Source organism: Macrobrachium rosenbergii, unplaced genomic scaffold (assembly GCF_040412425.1).
Source record: "Macrobrachium rosenbergii isolate ZJJX-2024 unplaced genomic scaffold, ASM4041242v1 282, whole genome shotgun sequence".
Lineage (NCBI taxonomy): Eukaryota > Metazoa > Arthropoda > Malacostraca > Decapoda > Palaemonidae > Macrobrachium > Macrobrachium rosenbergii.
In genome coordinates this window covers 1,747,060-1,763,448 of record NW_027100730.1, presented here as the reverse complement: position 1 = coordinate 1,763,448, position 16,389 = coordinate 1,747,060, and the positions used below count along the sequence as shown (strand labels likewise).

Below are 16,389 nucleotides of genomic sequence, written 5' to 3'. Positions count from 1 at the left end.
AGAGGCGACAAATTGTGTACACTGTGTAGCCGTTGCAAAGTATACGACTGTTACATTAATCACGTCATGTATTTTACCTGTCTTTATTTCAGATTCTTGGTGTACCTCATCTTATGCATCATTGTACGGCCTTTTGCCGATATCTATATCTACCTTTTATATGTCATGTAACAAATCTTGTATGTATTTTTATGCTTGTCAGAAAACACAAATCGTGTACAGGACGCCACAGGGAGTCTGGGGTCGACCGCTACCTTTCCGTCCGCTTTTTGTCTTATAAACACCTGTAGAGAATAATAAAGAATCAGTCTTTCACCTCTGACTTTTCTTGAAGCCTCACACTGGTGACCCTGGGTCAGGGACAGGTAGCGCGGTTTTGGCCCAGCCATTAACGGACTAACTACGGTGTAAAGTTTAGGCCTCTGATAGCCCCCTGCCCAACAGAAACCATGCCATTAACAGACTAAATACGGCGTACCCAAAAGGGCACGTTTTGGCACTTCATTCGACCTCTCGAACAAATCAGCACCATTAACAGACTCAAAATGGTGCATTTTCCTGCGTTTTGGTGTGTGACCAGTCAAGATGTCAGAAGTAGAACCTCAATGCAAACCCGCGAGCATCGTCTGCATGCTGCTTTCACCAACAAAGCCAGACACAGTCAAACTTCCCGTTCTTACGACAAAACACAGCATCATGGTTCCAGCACGCAGATGCACATTTTTGCATGGCGCACATCTCAGACGATGCTACAAAATCGGACATAGTCATGACGGCGCTCCCAGAAGAAGTATTCAATAGAATCTACCCCTGGCTAGATGCGCAACCAGACAAAGTCTCATACATAGCCTTAAAAAACAAACTGATGAATTCCTACTCCACAACCGTGTCCGAGTTACCCTAGCATTTCAGAGATGCATCTCCCAGGGAAGCCTGAGACCAGCTGCAGGGGTTAGTAACAGTCCCAGGTCGCGACGAGAACGGGAGGAAGAGAACAATTGACCTGACAAAAGCTATCTTCCTTCGGCGCCTCCCGCTGGAAGTTCGGTGCCAGATAAGGGATGCACAGAACCTGGACATGGATACCTTAGTCGACGACACCCAGAAACTATACGAGGCCACCAAGGCCTCGACACATGCCGCCGCCCTGGGAGCCTGCAACCTGTCGGAGGAAGATGGCGACGATGACGGAGACATCAATGCCATGCGTAAGAGCAGACCAGGAGCACAGGACATGGCCAAACCCGGCATGGTGTTTCTACCATAGAAAGTTTGGGACCAACGCCAGAACCTGCAGGCCTCTGTTCTTTCACAAAAAACGACAAAGTGGCCACAAATAACAGCTGTGGCCGCAAAACCCAACTCCCCCCACCCCACAAGGTTTTTCATCACACACGAGATCTTCAAGTGCCACCTGCTGGTTGATACGGGGGCAATGCAGTCGGTTTTCCCGCCATCCAGGGAAGGTTTAGAAAAAATACCTAACTCACTACCCTCCCTCATAGCAGCAAATGGAACTCCCATATGCACTTATGGCACAACGACCCAGGCTATCTCAATCCTGGGGCGCAGATACCACTGGCCTTTCGTTGCAGCGGATGTTAAGTTCCCTCTGCTGGGTGCGGATTTCCAGGACACCACGGACTCCTAGTCGACGTCGCCAGACAACACCTCCTCGACACAGGGACGTGCCATTCCCATCAGCTCTCCACCAGACCTGGGATGCCCTCCATATGCTCCACAACCCCCAGCAGCTACACGTCCCTCCTACAGGAATTCCCGGACGTGTTCAAACCAGAACTGCAACAGTCACCTGGGGCTTCGGCAAAGCACGGCATCTTCCCCCACATCACCACGACGGGCCCACCAACCCATGCCAAGTTCCGACGTCTGTCCCCCCAGAATTTACAAGATGCCAAACAGGCCTTCGCAGAAATGGAACGCATGGGCGTTTGTAAACAGGCATCAAGCCCTGTGGGCATCCCCTCTCCACAAGGTAAAGAAATCCGATGATTCATGGAGGCCCTGCGGGGACTATCGGCACCTGAATTTTCTCCAAAGACCGCCATCATCAAGCCCTTCGGAAGCTACACATTTTCCCATTCCACTTTCGGTCTCAGGAACACAGGTGCCACCTTCCAGCACCTGATGGATACCATCTTGGGAGATCTTCCCTTCTGCATCTGCTATGTTGACGACATTCTCATTTTTTTCCAGGTCCCCAAAGGAACACCTTCGCCACGTCAGTGCTGTAGTGAAAAGCCTGCAGGACAGCTGATTAGCTGTCAGGTTCGACAAGTGCATCTTTGGGAAAGAAAAAGCAGACTTCCTGGGCCGCGAGATTTTCTCAGCAGGAGTGCGCCCCACCGCCTCTAAAGTGAAAGCTATAGAAAATTTCCCGGAACCCCAAACCATCAAGGCCCTTCAGCAGTTCTTTGGGATGATAAATTACTACCGGCGCTTCATCCCAGATGCCGCCCACATCATGTACCCCCTGACGTCAATCCTGAAGGGGAAGCCGAAAACACTAACGTGGGAAGCTCTGCAGCAGCAGGCATTCATCCAGATGAAAAAAGCCCTCTCCAGTGCCACCACCTTAACTCACCACAACCCCACCGCTGCCCTCAGGTTGACGACGGACGCCAGCAACATCGCCTGCGGTGCAGTGCTCGAGCAACTGGTGAACGGCACGCCCTTGCCCTTGGCCTCCTTCAGTCGCAAGTTTTTGCCAGCCAAGACCCGCTACAGCGCCTTCAACAGAGCTGCTGGCTATCTACCAGGCCGTGAGGCACTTCAAGTACCTGCTGGAGGGACCGAATTCACAATCCTAACAGATCACAAACCCTTGGTTCACGCATTTGCAAAACGGGGATGCCTGGTCTGCAAGGCAACAGCGGCACCTAACCGCCATCTCCAAGTTCGGTTGCACCATCAACTACGTCCCTGGCAAGAAAAACCCAGTGGCTGACACTCTTTCAAGAATAGAGATCAATTCCCTTCACCTTGGCATTAACTATGAAGACCTTGCGAGGGAACAAGCAGCGGATCCGGATCGCTACTGTGGAATTCAGAATTCTAACTGCCGTTTAAGTAGAAACTCTTAGCTAAGTAATTACTGAGTAAGTTACATATATAAAAGCAAGTTTTTAAGTAATTTCTGTTCCTAATGTACAAACCTGAAGATTTTTACACTTACGGCCCACCTCAGCCACCCCTCACTCTGGCACCTAGGCCAAAAGGCGAAGTGGACTACAGACCGATGAGTGGGCAGGGATTCCCCTCTAACACTGGTAGTTAATGACCGTGTCTGAAAGTTTAACAGCCATTCCAGCTTGTGTCTGCAAGCTGAAACCCTAAGTAAAGAACTTTAGGTTTGTATGTTAGGAAAAATACAAATTACTTTAATAAAAATTGGCTATTTTGAGTCCATCCTTTAGATGACAATAGTATTCCTGTGTTTTGAAAAATGTAGTTTTATTCCTTTCTAGGAAAAGCTCTTGAAGACGGCGATTATTTCTCAGGTTATGGGAAAATCTGTTTGTTTTCAGTCAGTAAAAGGTCAATTTAAGGGTAGTTAAAAGTAAATAGTCCAACATACACTGCAGAGTAGGGTTTATTGACAGGCCAACATTGTGGCGAGAGTGTACAAAAATACAATTGGTTTGATACAAAACATAGGAGCATGTTAGCTTATCACATGCTGTGAGGCCATTCAAATAGTATTTGATATTGACACATGAGAAACCTAAGCAATACAGGCAGTCCTCAAGTTGCGATGGAGATCCGTTCCTGAGGCAGCGACACAAGTTGAATTCGCCTTAAGTCGGATCTTAATATAATAATAATAATACTATATTCTTCATTTCAACTCACACAATCTTGCTTCACGAGATAAAATAATAAAAATATTTGGCAATAAATCCAGTACTTAACATTAAAAAAATTATAAAAGAAAAAAGTGAAGAATTCTTAGCGTCATAAGATCGGATCGACGTATGTATGTTGAGACTGTCGTAACCTGGGGACTCCCTGTACTGTGCATGGTAACACTGAAAACTGATCAAGTTGACAATACAAGACTTCCCATGCTGTAAGTTACATAAGGTCTCTAGTGCTTACATATTCAACGCACACGCTTACTCTCTGCACTGATCAGGTACATAAGATACACACCATCACTAAGGCTTACATTACAACACATGCATTAACAGGCACTGGTTTCTTCAAGTGAGGGCTTATGAAATAAATGCCCAAGAAAGGACCTTACGAACCAAACAAAAACTTCATTCAGTTTTCGTCTGAAGATGGAAAGAGAAACCCACAAGATTCTTGTGTATAACTTGTTTACTGATAAATATTTACATATTACTTTGATCTCGAGCACTTTCAGGTCCTAACTGTGACCCTTTTTCCAAGAGATGAGGTAGTCAGGCTGGTTCAAGGCCCAGCAATCTCTTGAAAAAGGGTCACAGTTGGGACCTGAAAGTGCTCGAGATCAAAGTAATATGTAAATATTTACCAGTAAACAAGTTATACACAAGAATCTTGTGGGTTTCTCTTTCCATCAAAGGACCTGATGTTGTAATGGGGTATGGTCACTTTGATAGCAGTTATATTTTGTATTCAGTGAGGGTTGGCACTCCAATCCTCTTCGTTGTTTGTTAAGAGAGACTTCCTACTATGTTGAACTATCCTGCAAGACTCTTACTGCTTCTGGAGGTTGTACAGATTTTTAATTACTGAATATTTCATTGTTTGGCTTTTAGCTCAGATTCATTCTTTACCTAGAGTCGTCAACTTGTTTTCAACCAGTTTGTGATATGTATTAGATAAGCTGTTGTGTGGATGTTCCCTAAGATTTTTCCTGGTAAATGCTTTCGCACATTCCTAGCACGTAATCCCCACTTTAATCCACATTTGCAGGGTCTGGAGCAATAGATAATATATAAAATAGATATATATATATATATATATATATATATATATATATATATATATATATATATATATATATATATATATATATATATATATATATATAGAATTAAATGCCTCCTCTACAGTTCATTTAAAATGCAACACTGCATGACACTAAAAGAAAGATGGGCTAAAACAAGACTATTGAAAACTGCAACATTAATGCTGTTGACAGACAAATATAGCACACTGATGATGTTTGGGTGTTCAATGATGGAACTGTTAATTTTATCATTATAGATTGTGAGTCACTGGTGGTAGTCACTTTGGGGGGGTGCTTAGTGGGGAGGTCTCTCGTCTGCATGGGAGCCTTTGCAACTGTGTGCTTATGGGGTGGGAGGAGGGCCAGGGGAGCTGAGTGGGGAGGACTGGGCAAGGCTTTATCTGCTCAGGAGCTGTCACGACTGTCATTGGCTAAAAAGCAAAGATGTTATTACACGTCATTTCTTTTATTACTTTTGAGTGGCTGAGTGTCATGACTATGTCACAGAAGTTTCCATCTCTCGTTGGCTGCCTGCGTTTGTCTCTCACTCTCACTCTCTTCCATTTCCCCCTCCGATGGATACCTCCAAAAGTTACAATGAATTTATCACTGTTACATTTATGAACAATTATTTTGTATTAAGTAGGGGCTTTTCTGAAGTCCCAATACCAGTGAACTAAAAAGCTTAAGAACACATTACGAAATTACGTATCAGTACAAACTGCCCAGTCATGTTGCATCAAAACTTTTCTTACTTATCAGTGTCTGCCCTTGCATGTGCATACATACACCATGTATGTGTGTTTGTTGAAGTACACATGCATCATACTGAAGTTAATTACAATACACATTCGCTGTGTGTTTGCTTGCCTTTCTCTCTCTCTCTCTCTCTGGGTTATTCTTCATTGCTATTTATTTATATGGTATGGATACAAAACTTTAGGAATCCTTCCTTGATCAAAACCCCTTATAATCACCTTCAACTAAGGCAATCGTATAGCATTATTTGACACCTTGGGTGGACATTTAATGCAACACAGTTTAATGCTAAACACAAATATATAAACCACATTTCATTACGGGACATTAACTTGTAATCGTGTGATCGTACACGATGCAATAGAAAGGTGGTAACCAGATACTACAGTACTGATGAAATTGGTTGCAGAAGAGAAATTTACACGTAATCAACAAATCGACTGAACTTTTGCTATGGAAATTTAATTGCACGGTAAAGTAATTAAAGGAATTGCCTGTCCATACAACACAAACAAAGACTTTCATTCAGTCCTAACCATTAAATTAGAATGTGTCGGGAGCAACTGTTACTTCTTGCCCGCATAAGTCAAAGAGACAACAAAATGATCAGGTATTGCATTTAGATCTTGTCTGCCGCTCATTCAGTTGTAACCATTTAGAAACTACTGTACATGATCTCTGTTAGTCTCTCTCTTCACTCTGCAGGTTTAAAAGCTCTTGTTACCAATTTTGGCAAATGTGAAGTGCAATCATTCTTTTTAGCCTTCAAAGGTAATGCAAATTGCAGTCTTGCGTCTCTCTCTCGCTTCTGCCAGCACCCACGACTGATTTATGGAACATACCTTACAGAACTTGACGTGTGTCGCCTTGTTTCTATAAACTGCTCACAGCTTGATATACAGTGCGTAATAAAGTTAGTATCCTTGTAATGGAATGTGATTAACACAATTGCATCCACCAGTACTTTCAGTCAATATGGTGCAATACATATTTAAAAGTCGTTTCAACCAATAATACGGTATACAACGGCCTAAGCTCTAGTAGCTTAAGATGTTTTGGAAGGTGTAAATTTTTATGCCACACCAAATAAATGACAGTGATGCTTTAATACATCTTTAGGTTTGAATGACATGTTTATTAGATTTCTAATGTGGACGTAACAAAATGCAGTGCAAAATAGTACCTAGTTTCAATATAAAATAAGCATGTGTTGACATACACGTATGTATATACGTGTGCATGTACATACATGTATGCATCATGATGCTGTGCATTTGCGCATTTCTCTCTCTCCCCAAGGGTTATTCTTAATAAAAAAAAAAAAAAAAAGAGTTTTCAAGTTTGGCCCATGTAAACAGTTCCGGCAATGTGAACAGGTATGGGACGGATAGGGAATTTCAATGTTAATTTTTTTATGCGTTTATTCAGTAAACAGAATTGTACAGCTTGGTTTTCATTATGTGTACAGTATTGTAGTGTATTCTGTATTGTTTATAAGCATATACAGCACTGAAGTCACAAAACAGGTTAAAAAAAAAGGATACAAAATAATAATTTTCATGATACTATACAGTAATTAATTATTTGGATATTTACCTACTGTTACAGTTAGCTTATATCTTCACACCATTAGGTGCGATCAACATAAAAAAAAAAAAAATGCTTGACTAGCCCACTAGGACTGTCTCTGTAATCACCTGTTTCCCACCAGGTGGCATTGGAATGTCTATGCTCGACAGAATTCTTCATGACCACCTACTAAGATGTGGGTTTCCACTTTAACAGTAGGTAAGTATCCAAATAATTACTTTTATCATGAAAATTATCATTATTTGGAATGAATCTTACTTACTGTTAAAGTTAGCTGACTACCACACTGAATGAGGATGGTGGTTCAGTGTGGCCACAGAAACAATGTTTAGCCAAGTGAACTGGTTGAGGCTGGAAATGCCCATGGCTCCAAGGCCTCGTTGTGCAGCAACTGTCCAGTGTACCTCTCCCAACTCTGAACTTCTCTGTGCGCAGAGTGTGGGGAGAAGGATATCAGAAGTTGATAGGGTAAAAAAGGTGCAAAGTCTCCTTCCCTGAGAACCATCACTACCAAAGGTTCTTCTTGACGCTTTGCCTGACACTTCTGACACTCTGCACAGGCCTTCTGAGGAACCACACAGCCTACTCCAACCGGGAGTTCAAAATAACAATTTTTAAAGTAAATTGTATTTTTCCTAACTATACAAAACCCGAGGTCCTTTACATTAGGAGATTACTTTCAGGCGTAGGCTGAAACGGCCGTTGAACTTCAAACAAGGTGGTTAGGCAGTTAACTACTGCCCGGTAGGCGGAGTACCGCCTGCCCGGATGTAAACATTCAATTTGCCTTTCGGCCCAGGTACAGATTGAGGGGTGGCATGAGGTGGGCATAAAGTGTAAAGGACCTCGGGTTTGTATAGTTAGGAAAAATACAATTTACTTTTAAAAATTGTTATTTGTTCCGACACAATATACAAACCCTCGGTCCTTTACATTAGGAGACTTACTGATTGGAGGGAGGAATCTGAAAAAGTCTCTCTGAACTGACTGGAGTTCACCACCTTGTCTTCCCTTCCTGGTCGTAAGAGCGAGGAAGGGAAAAAAAACTGCCTCTGACAAAATATCGGGTTGTAGGAAACGCAGGATCAGTTTGTCAGACTTCTGGGTCCCTTTGCATAAAGAGGAAAACGTCAGTTCATGCAAAGTAGGCTAGGAAGAATTGACGTCGGATGGCAATAAGGCAAATACAAGCTTTGGGTTTGTCTCAAAGTCATGGACTCCTTCCTCCCCTTGCAAGAGGAAGAGTGGGGTTGCTTCTATTAACCTGAAAGGAAATAGAACGGAAGCTCTGGTTATGTGCTTACCTGCCTCGACGCCGGTCCAGCTTGTAACGCAGCGCGTCCGCTCCCTGCCCGTGGGAAGAGAGCTTAGGATGGGGAGAGGAATAGAGGCCAGTCACTCAAGAATCATCTCCCAATCACTACCGTACAACATAGGCGAGATGCAACCTGTCCCGTTAGGGGAGCTGGATAAGCTACACAACTTGTTGAGCAGCCACCACAGGACCCAAGGAAAAAGTGTCCAAGGACTTGTGTGCAACATCCCAGAGGTAGAAGGAGGTGAAGGTAGTCTGTCAGGACCACACACCTGCCTTCAGCACCTGTGGTACCGACATATTCTTCCGAATGCGAGGGACGGACCAAGATGGACCTCGTGAGCTCTCGGACGAAGCGTGCACGGTGTCGTCTTCTCCTGCAGCAGAGTACACTCTCCTTATCGTCTCACGAAGCCAAAAAGAGATGGTATTCTTGGACACTTCTTTCTTGGTCGAGCCAGTGCTAACGAAGAGTCGTCGACACTCAGGGCGGAGGTGCCGAGTCTTCTTCAGATAGCGCCGCAGCACCCTAACAGGTCACAGTAGCATCTCGTCTGGATCATTATCTACAAAGTCCTCTAGGGAGGGGATCGTAAAAGGGCTGGAACCGTGCGTCATGGACCGAAGGGTTCTGAGTCTTCGCCTGAAAACCGGGATGAAATCGAGCGTAACTGATCCCCATCCCCTCGAGTGTTTGACATTAAAGGAAAGTCCGTGAAGCTCGCCTACTCTCTTCGCCGATGCCAGGGCAAGCAAGAAAACGGTCTTGAGGGTCAGATCCCTGTCTGACGACTCTCTTAAAGGCTCGTAAGGTGCACGAGTCAGGCTCCTCAATACGAGTCACATCCCACGCAGGGGCCTGAGATCCCTGGGTGGGCAAGACCGCTCAAGCTTCTCATGAGTAGAGAAATCTCGAAAGAGGAGGAGATGTCTACTCCTTTCAGCCGCAAGACTAGGCCGAGTGCGCGCTGTAGCCCTTTACAGCTGAAACGGAGAGAAGCTTCTCTCGGCGAAGGAAGACGAGGAAGTCCGCGACCTGCTGAACAGTAGCTCCGACCGAGAGATACCCCTCGACACGACACCAACCACAGAAGATGGACCACTTTCCCTGGTACACCGCCACGGAGGATCTTCTGAGGTATCCTGCCATCTCTGTTGCTGCGCCGGCGCGAAAAGCCTCTCGCCGCAGGAGATGGTGGATAACCTCCAGCCGTGAAGACACAGGGAATGCACTGCCAGGTGGAACCGCTGCGTGAGGTTGACGCAGAAGGTTGGGCCAGGGGGGGATCTCTCTCGGCGCCTCGGAGAGGAGAGCTAGCAGGTCCGGGTACCAACTGGCCTGGGGCCATTTGGGTGCCACCAGAGTCATTCTGAGATTCGGGGTGACCATCACCGGCTGATCACCCGCGAATCAGACAGAATGGGGAAAGGCGTAAGTGTCGAGGTTGTCCCACGGGTGTTGGAACGCGTCCTCCGCAGCGGCCCATAGGTCCGGCACGACAGAACAGAAGACCTGAGTTTCCTGTTGTGCCGGGTGGCGAACAGATCGATGACTGGACGCCCCACAGATCGAACAGCCTTTCCGCCACTTCCTGATGGAGGGACCATTCGGTCCCTACCACCTGGCTCTGGCGGCTGAGCTTGTCTGCACGACATTCCTCTTGCCTGGAATGTACCTGGCTGACAGCTCTACTGAGTGAGCCACGGCCCACTCGTGCACCTGCATCGTCAATTGATGAAGCTGGTGGGACACCAGTCCCCCCTGCTTGTTGACGTATGCCACTACCGTGGTATTGTCGCTCATCAGTACCACGGAGTGTCCCATCACTCGATCCTGGAACTCCTGGAGGGCCAGGAAGGCCGCCTTGAGCTCCAGGATGTTGATGTGAAGGTGCTGGTCGTCTCGATGCCACACTCCCGAAGTCAGCAACTCCTCCAGGTGTGCGCCCCATCCCTCGGTCGATGCGTCCGAGAACAGAAGCATGTCCAGAGGGGAGTATGCAGGGATACTCCTATTAAGAGGTTCCTGTCGTCTAACCACCAGTGAAGATCCTTTCTCACTTCCTCGGAAAGAGGAATGAGGAAGGACTGGGGTCTCGGACTGGGACCAATGCTCCTTTAGCCTCCACTGGAGAGACCGCAGGTGAAGACGCCCGTGAGGTACCAGCTTCTCCAATGACGACAGGTGACCGATGACGACTTGCCATTGCCGAGCTTGTTGCTCCTGTCGAGACAGGAACAACTGTGCTGCCTGCCTGAACTTGCTGATACGAGAGTCCGAGGGAAAGACTTTGCTGCCACCGTGTCTATCAGCATGCCCAGGTACTTTGTCCTCTGCTTGGGGTGAGATCTGACTTCTCCAGATTTACCATGATCCCTAGATCCTGGCAAAACTCGAGAAGACGATCCCTGTCCTGTAGCAACTGCAGCTGAGAGCTCGCCAGGACTAGCCAATCGTCGAGATACCTCAGCAGACGTATCCCGTGCGAAGTGGGCCCAAGCTGACACGAGAGAGAACACTCTTGTGAACACCTGGGGAGCGGTCGAGAGCCTTGAAGCAAAGTGCCCTGAATTGGAAGACCGACTCCACGAGGAAGCGGAGGTACTTGCGTGAGGATGGATGGATGGGTATCTGGAAATACGATCCTTCAAGTCCACCGTATGCATGAAGTCGTTCACCCTGATGGAAGCCAGCACAGATCGCACTGTTTCCATCGTGAACTGAGTCTGGCGAAGTAAACGGTTCAAAGGAGAGAGGTCTATGACTGGTCTCCATCCCCCTGATGCTTTCTCTACGAGAAAGATACGGCTGTAAAAGACTGGAGACTGGTCCGACACGACTTCTACAGCATTCTTGCTCAGCATGGCTTGCACTTCTTGCTGTAGTGCGATGTCCTTCACGCTAACCTGAAAGATAAGTTTGGAGATGGACCGAGAGTAGGTGAGGGGAGGCTGAGACTCGAAGGGTAGTAGATATCCCTCCCGAAGGACATCCACTATCCAGGTCTTGGCTCCGTGTCGCTGCCATGTTGCCTAATGGCTCGACAGGCACCCCCCCACCTTTGGCAGCTTTTGGGGGAATGCATCCCCTAGCGTTTCCCCTTCTTCTTCTTACCTTTGCCCCTTTACCGGACTGGAAAGGGGCTGAAAAGGACGGGAGTAACCCCTCTTTTCGAGGAAGAAGAAGGCTGGTGTTTCCTGGGACCCTTTCAAGACTGGGACTTCTTAGGGGCAGAGGAAGAGCCAGCCTGGCTGCAGTGGGACGAGAAGACCCAGAGGTCTTAACCACTGCCTGGTGGACAAGCCGGTCGTTCTCATCGGCCCGGCGTTTGTCCATAATGATAATCCACCAACTCTCTACGGAAGAGAGAGAGGAGGAACCCAGCAACGGTCCATTCCGAAGAGCGATTGCCGACTCGGGACCTACAGACCTGGCAAAGCGAGAGAGAACAGCGTCTCTCCGCTTTAACACCAGGTTCGCCCACAGGTTTGCAGTCTGGTGGGCAAGGTAGGAAATAGCCCTACCTCCAGACTGGCACAGTCTCCCAAAGGCAGAGTCTTCCCCAGGTACGATAGCGCCTGAGGAAGCAGCCACCTTCGATACTGTGAAGGACCACAGATCGAGCCAGGAGACTGCCTGGAAGGCCGCCATGGCGGTGGCTTCCAGGGTTGCAGTTTCTTGTTGGGAGAGAGAAATGTTCTCTGTTGACAATTGCTGCAACGAAAGACCCGGATCCAAACGAGTCAGGTCCGGGTCAACCTGTTTAGTCAACAACGCCCCTTCCGCTGGAGTATAGAAGCGCTTCTGATGAGGCAGAGGGGGGGGAAGAAGCTTGTCCGAGCGACTCGATCGAAGGGAGCTGTCTTGCCCAGACACAAGACCGTTCACTTGATCGAGAACTCCCTCGGCAAGCCCGGACCACGGCAGCCCCACCGAAGCCTTGGGTTCCTTCTTGGGTCCCCAGAAGGATTCGAGGCGCGACGGACAATCCACAGACGAAGCCGTGGTCCCTTCCCCGAGGTCATTGTGCTGACGAATCAGCGCGATAACCTCTGCAAAAGTCCTCTGTATTTCGGGGGTGTCCGCATCCTGGGGCAAAGGACCTTCGAGTCCTTGCAGGGTGCGGTCTTCCCGAACTACTGTCCCTGTAGGAGGGAGAACCTCGGCAGACCCCTGAGGACCTTCCTGAATTATGCGGGCGTAGGACCTGGTCGAGCCAAGGACCGAGCCAGGTGCATACCCCCACGCAGCTGGACTCTGAGGAGAACGACCCCTAGAGTTCCTCCTCTCTGACTCACGCCCCCTGGAGGAGACCGAAGGGGCGGAGGGGACAGGCGAGGAAGATCGGGCGCTCCCGCTGCCCTTACTGGCAGAGCCAGTAGAGCCAGCGGGCCGAGAGCGGTCACCAACCCGCGGTGATGATGAGCCCTCAGGTCGAGGAGACCGCTTCAGCCCAGGTGAAACGATCTGCCGAGGAGACTTCGAGTCCGAAGCCTCTCGAGAAGACTGAGTAGGGATTTCTTCCCTGTCACTCCTTGCATTCGGCCCCGCGGGCTGAAGCACTGTCCCGGGAAGAGGCGGAGCACCTGCGAGAAGTGTCCACCGTAACAGCCTGGGGTACTGGATGGAGTCTCAGGAAGAGGGGACCTAAATTCTCTCGAGCAACTGGTCGAGAAAATGAGTGCCCGACGCGGTCTTGCTGGCCTTAGAAGCAGGAGGTTTCTTAGGCGCAGCGGGGGAAGTGCCGACCTTGGTCTGCACGCCCTTGGCTCCCGGTGCCCCTGGCCCAGAGGCCAGGGCAGCGGTTCCCTGATCCGAGGATCGGGAAGAGCCAACGAGAGATCCCACTACCTTCCCTGTGGAAGGAGGCAGACCCTTAGAAATCTCGGTGCAAGGTTTCTTAGGGGGGGGAGAGACAGACTTCTTCTTCGGCCGCGAAGCCTCGGAAGGAGAAGAGGAAGAAGCAGCAGACGACGACGACGATGATGAAGATGAAGACGAAGATGACGAAGACACCTTCCTAGACCTCTTCTTCTTCTTCTTCTTCACCATCTGCTTCAGGAAAGCAGTCAAATCCCCAAGCCAGGAAAGCGAGGCCGCCGATTCAGGTACAGCAGGAACAGCAGGAACAGCAGGAGGGGCAGCAGTAGCAGAAGAAACAGCCCATTCAGAGACGGCAGAGCTCGGACCAGCCATTGCCTGGTTAGGGAGAGCTGCGCGTCGGCCAGGAACAGAGGTGGGCGGGGCCAGGGATGCAGGCGCCGCCCCTCCCGCGTGCAAATTCAGGTCGGGCCTTGCCAATGTCACTGGGATGGGGATTGAGGCAGACGAAGGGCCGGGCTGGAGAGTCAAGCGAGGAACCGTGTCCAAAGCCAGTCCATGGTCAGCAACAGTCACGTACGGATAAGATGACGTCACCATGTAGGAGGGGCCAGCGCGCGAGAATGGAGCCAGGAAGCCAGGTGGTAATGGAACAGCGTGCTGGCCCGCGGATGACGCCGATACCTGGGTGTCCAGATGCGATGCCACTGAAACCGGCATCTGGACAAATCTTGAGAAGGTGACGGTAGTAGTCGTGGCTGTCGCTGCCGTGTGGGTCGTGACCGGAGGGGGGGCCAGGGGAGCCAAGCCTTCCAGGGCCGAGCCAGGTAGGCCCAGGTGTAGCCAGGGAGAGTTGGGAATCATAGCCTGGCTATCCAGTCCGGAACCTGAAGCAAAAGTCGGGTTATCAATGGAAGCCTCTACTCGATCCGGAGGAAAAATCTCACCTCCGAAACGGGAAGAGACTTCCGAGAGGATGCCGCGGTCCAACTCTCCCCCACGCCCTTCCACAAACGAAGATACGTAAGAGGAAGGGGAGGGGGAGTCCTCACCTGAGGGAGAGGGAGCAAGAAGGGGAAGCTCGCCGGGAGGAAGAAACGAACCCGAAGTATTAGCCACCAACGGAGTCGTCGGGGGCGTATTTCCCTCGGACGACTCCTTGGAAGGCTTACGACGGTAACGTCGCCTCCCCTCGAACTTACCCCACTGCTCGGAGGACCACAAACAACACTCACTACAAGTAGAGTCGCGTGAACACACACGCCCCCTGCAAGATGTACAGAGTGCATGTGGGTCCATGTCGATTCTAGATCGAAAAGAATTACACTTCTTACCCCCTACCCCGGGACACACACGCTGGGGAAAGGAGGGTTTAGATAACTTTTCCATAATTAAGAAAAACAGAAAAATCCCACCAAAATGATGAAAAGATGCAGTCAGGCAGAGAGCGGCGAAGAACAACGTCCGATCGCTACGACGGCCGAAAGCAAATTGGAATGTTTACATCCGGGCAGGCGGTAACCCCGCCTCCCGGACAGTAGTTAACTGCCTAACCACCTTGTTTGAAGTTCAACGGCCGTTTCCAGCCTACGCCTGAAAGTAATCCCCTAATGTAAAGGACCGAGGCTTTGTATATTGTGTCGGAACAAACATCAGTTATGGTTACATGCATAATTTTCCACTCACAATGTGAGACCGATCACTACTGAAGCAGAACTCGAGAGAGGTTTGCAAAATTCTATGTAGAACTTACATGGAAAAAGGCTGTTGGGGCAAGACCATAGAGGGAAGACCTCAAAGACAGTGCTAAGATGTTTCTAATCTGATTCAAGACATCTTAGGCGATGGCCTTAAACACTCAGGGGTTAAGGAGACAATGAGGGACACTGTCAAAAACAGCTACTAATGGTGAAGCAGGGTTACTTGATATGATTTATACACAACAGAGTTGTAAAAGGGTAAGACATTCCTCCCATCAGCCTCGGAAGTAGGTCTATCAAGGAGAGGTTACAACTCGGATGAATCACCATGCAACTGCTTCTTCAGGTCTAATATTTATAACTATTATCATCATCATAATCTCTTGTATGTATCTACATACGTACATACAGACACATACATATCTACGTATGTATGCATTAACAGGATGTACACACATATGCATATATACAGTCGAATCTCTCAAAACAGGCATTCTGTGGTCTGGGAACTTCCGTGGTTCGGCCTGATTTTGAATCAGCCGCCATTAGTTCACTGAGCGGCCACAAGGGCAGCGCCGTGTATTGTTTACAACTTCCCGACAGCAAAAATGTGCCATATCTCTTTTTGTGAAAATAATTGTTAGTAATGAAAATAAGAGAAGTCCAATATTTTCAATATTAGCTTTAAATGAATAAAAATATTTTCTTAGAGATTCCACTTGAGAATGCTCTACCAAGTCAGAGCTTTTAATCAAAACAGACATTTGGCAATGCATGAATTCCTTACTCTCTGAGTGCTTGCAAGACTTATAGGTGATAAGGTTTTGATCATTTCTTTCAAATAGCTGTATATTCACCCACTTAATATTCCACCCATGAGATCAGATGACGCTAGAGGTAAGAAACTCAAGCATAAATCTTTATCTGTGCCAGAGAATGTTTTTCCCGTTAGCGAAAGCTCAGTGTTCATTTTCCTCAATAGATGGTGGTGTGCCTTGTTTACGTTTTGATGGCAGAGTGTCATAATACGACGAGCGACCGCGGAAATTCATTCTTTATTTCTGTTATCGCCTCTACAATCAAAATAAACGAAGAAGAAACAAAAGCGATAACTGTGAAGACAGTAATTTTAGGGGATGAAAGTCACCAATAATATTCTGCAGATTCTGAGGAAAGTTAAGTAGTTGACTTACGGTTAGGATAACCTGGGAATGTACGCTAAATGTGTTAAATAAAGTACACT

At 48.0% G+C, this 16,389-nt stretch overlaps 1 protein-coding gene across 1 annotated transcript in view; it reads right to left on the bottom strand.

The window, feature by feature from the left end:
* LOC136838228 (zinc finger protein 271-like) overlaps window positions 1-16,389 on the bottom strand; it is a 526,618-nt gene that overhangs the window by 321,758 nt on the left and 188,471 nt on the right. The gene's annotated exons all lie outside the window — the stretch shown is intronic.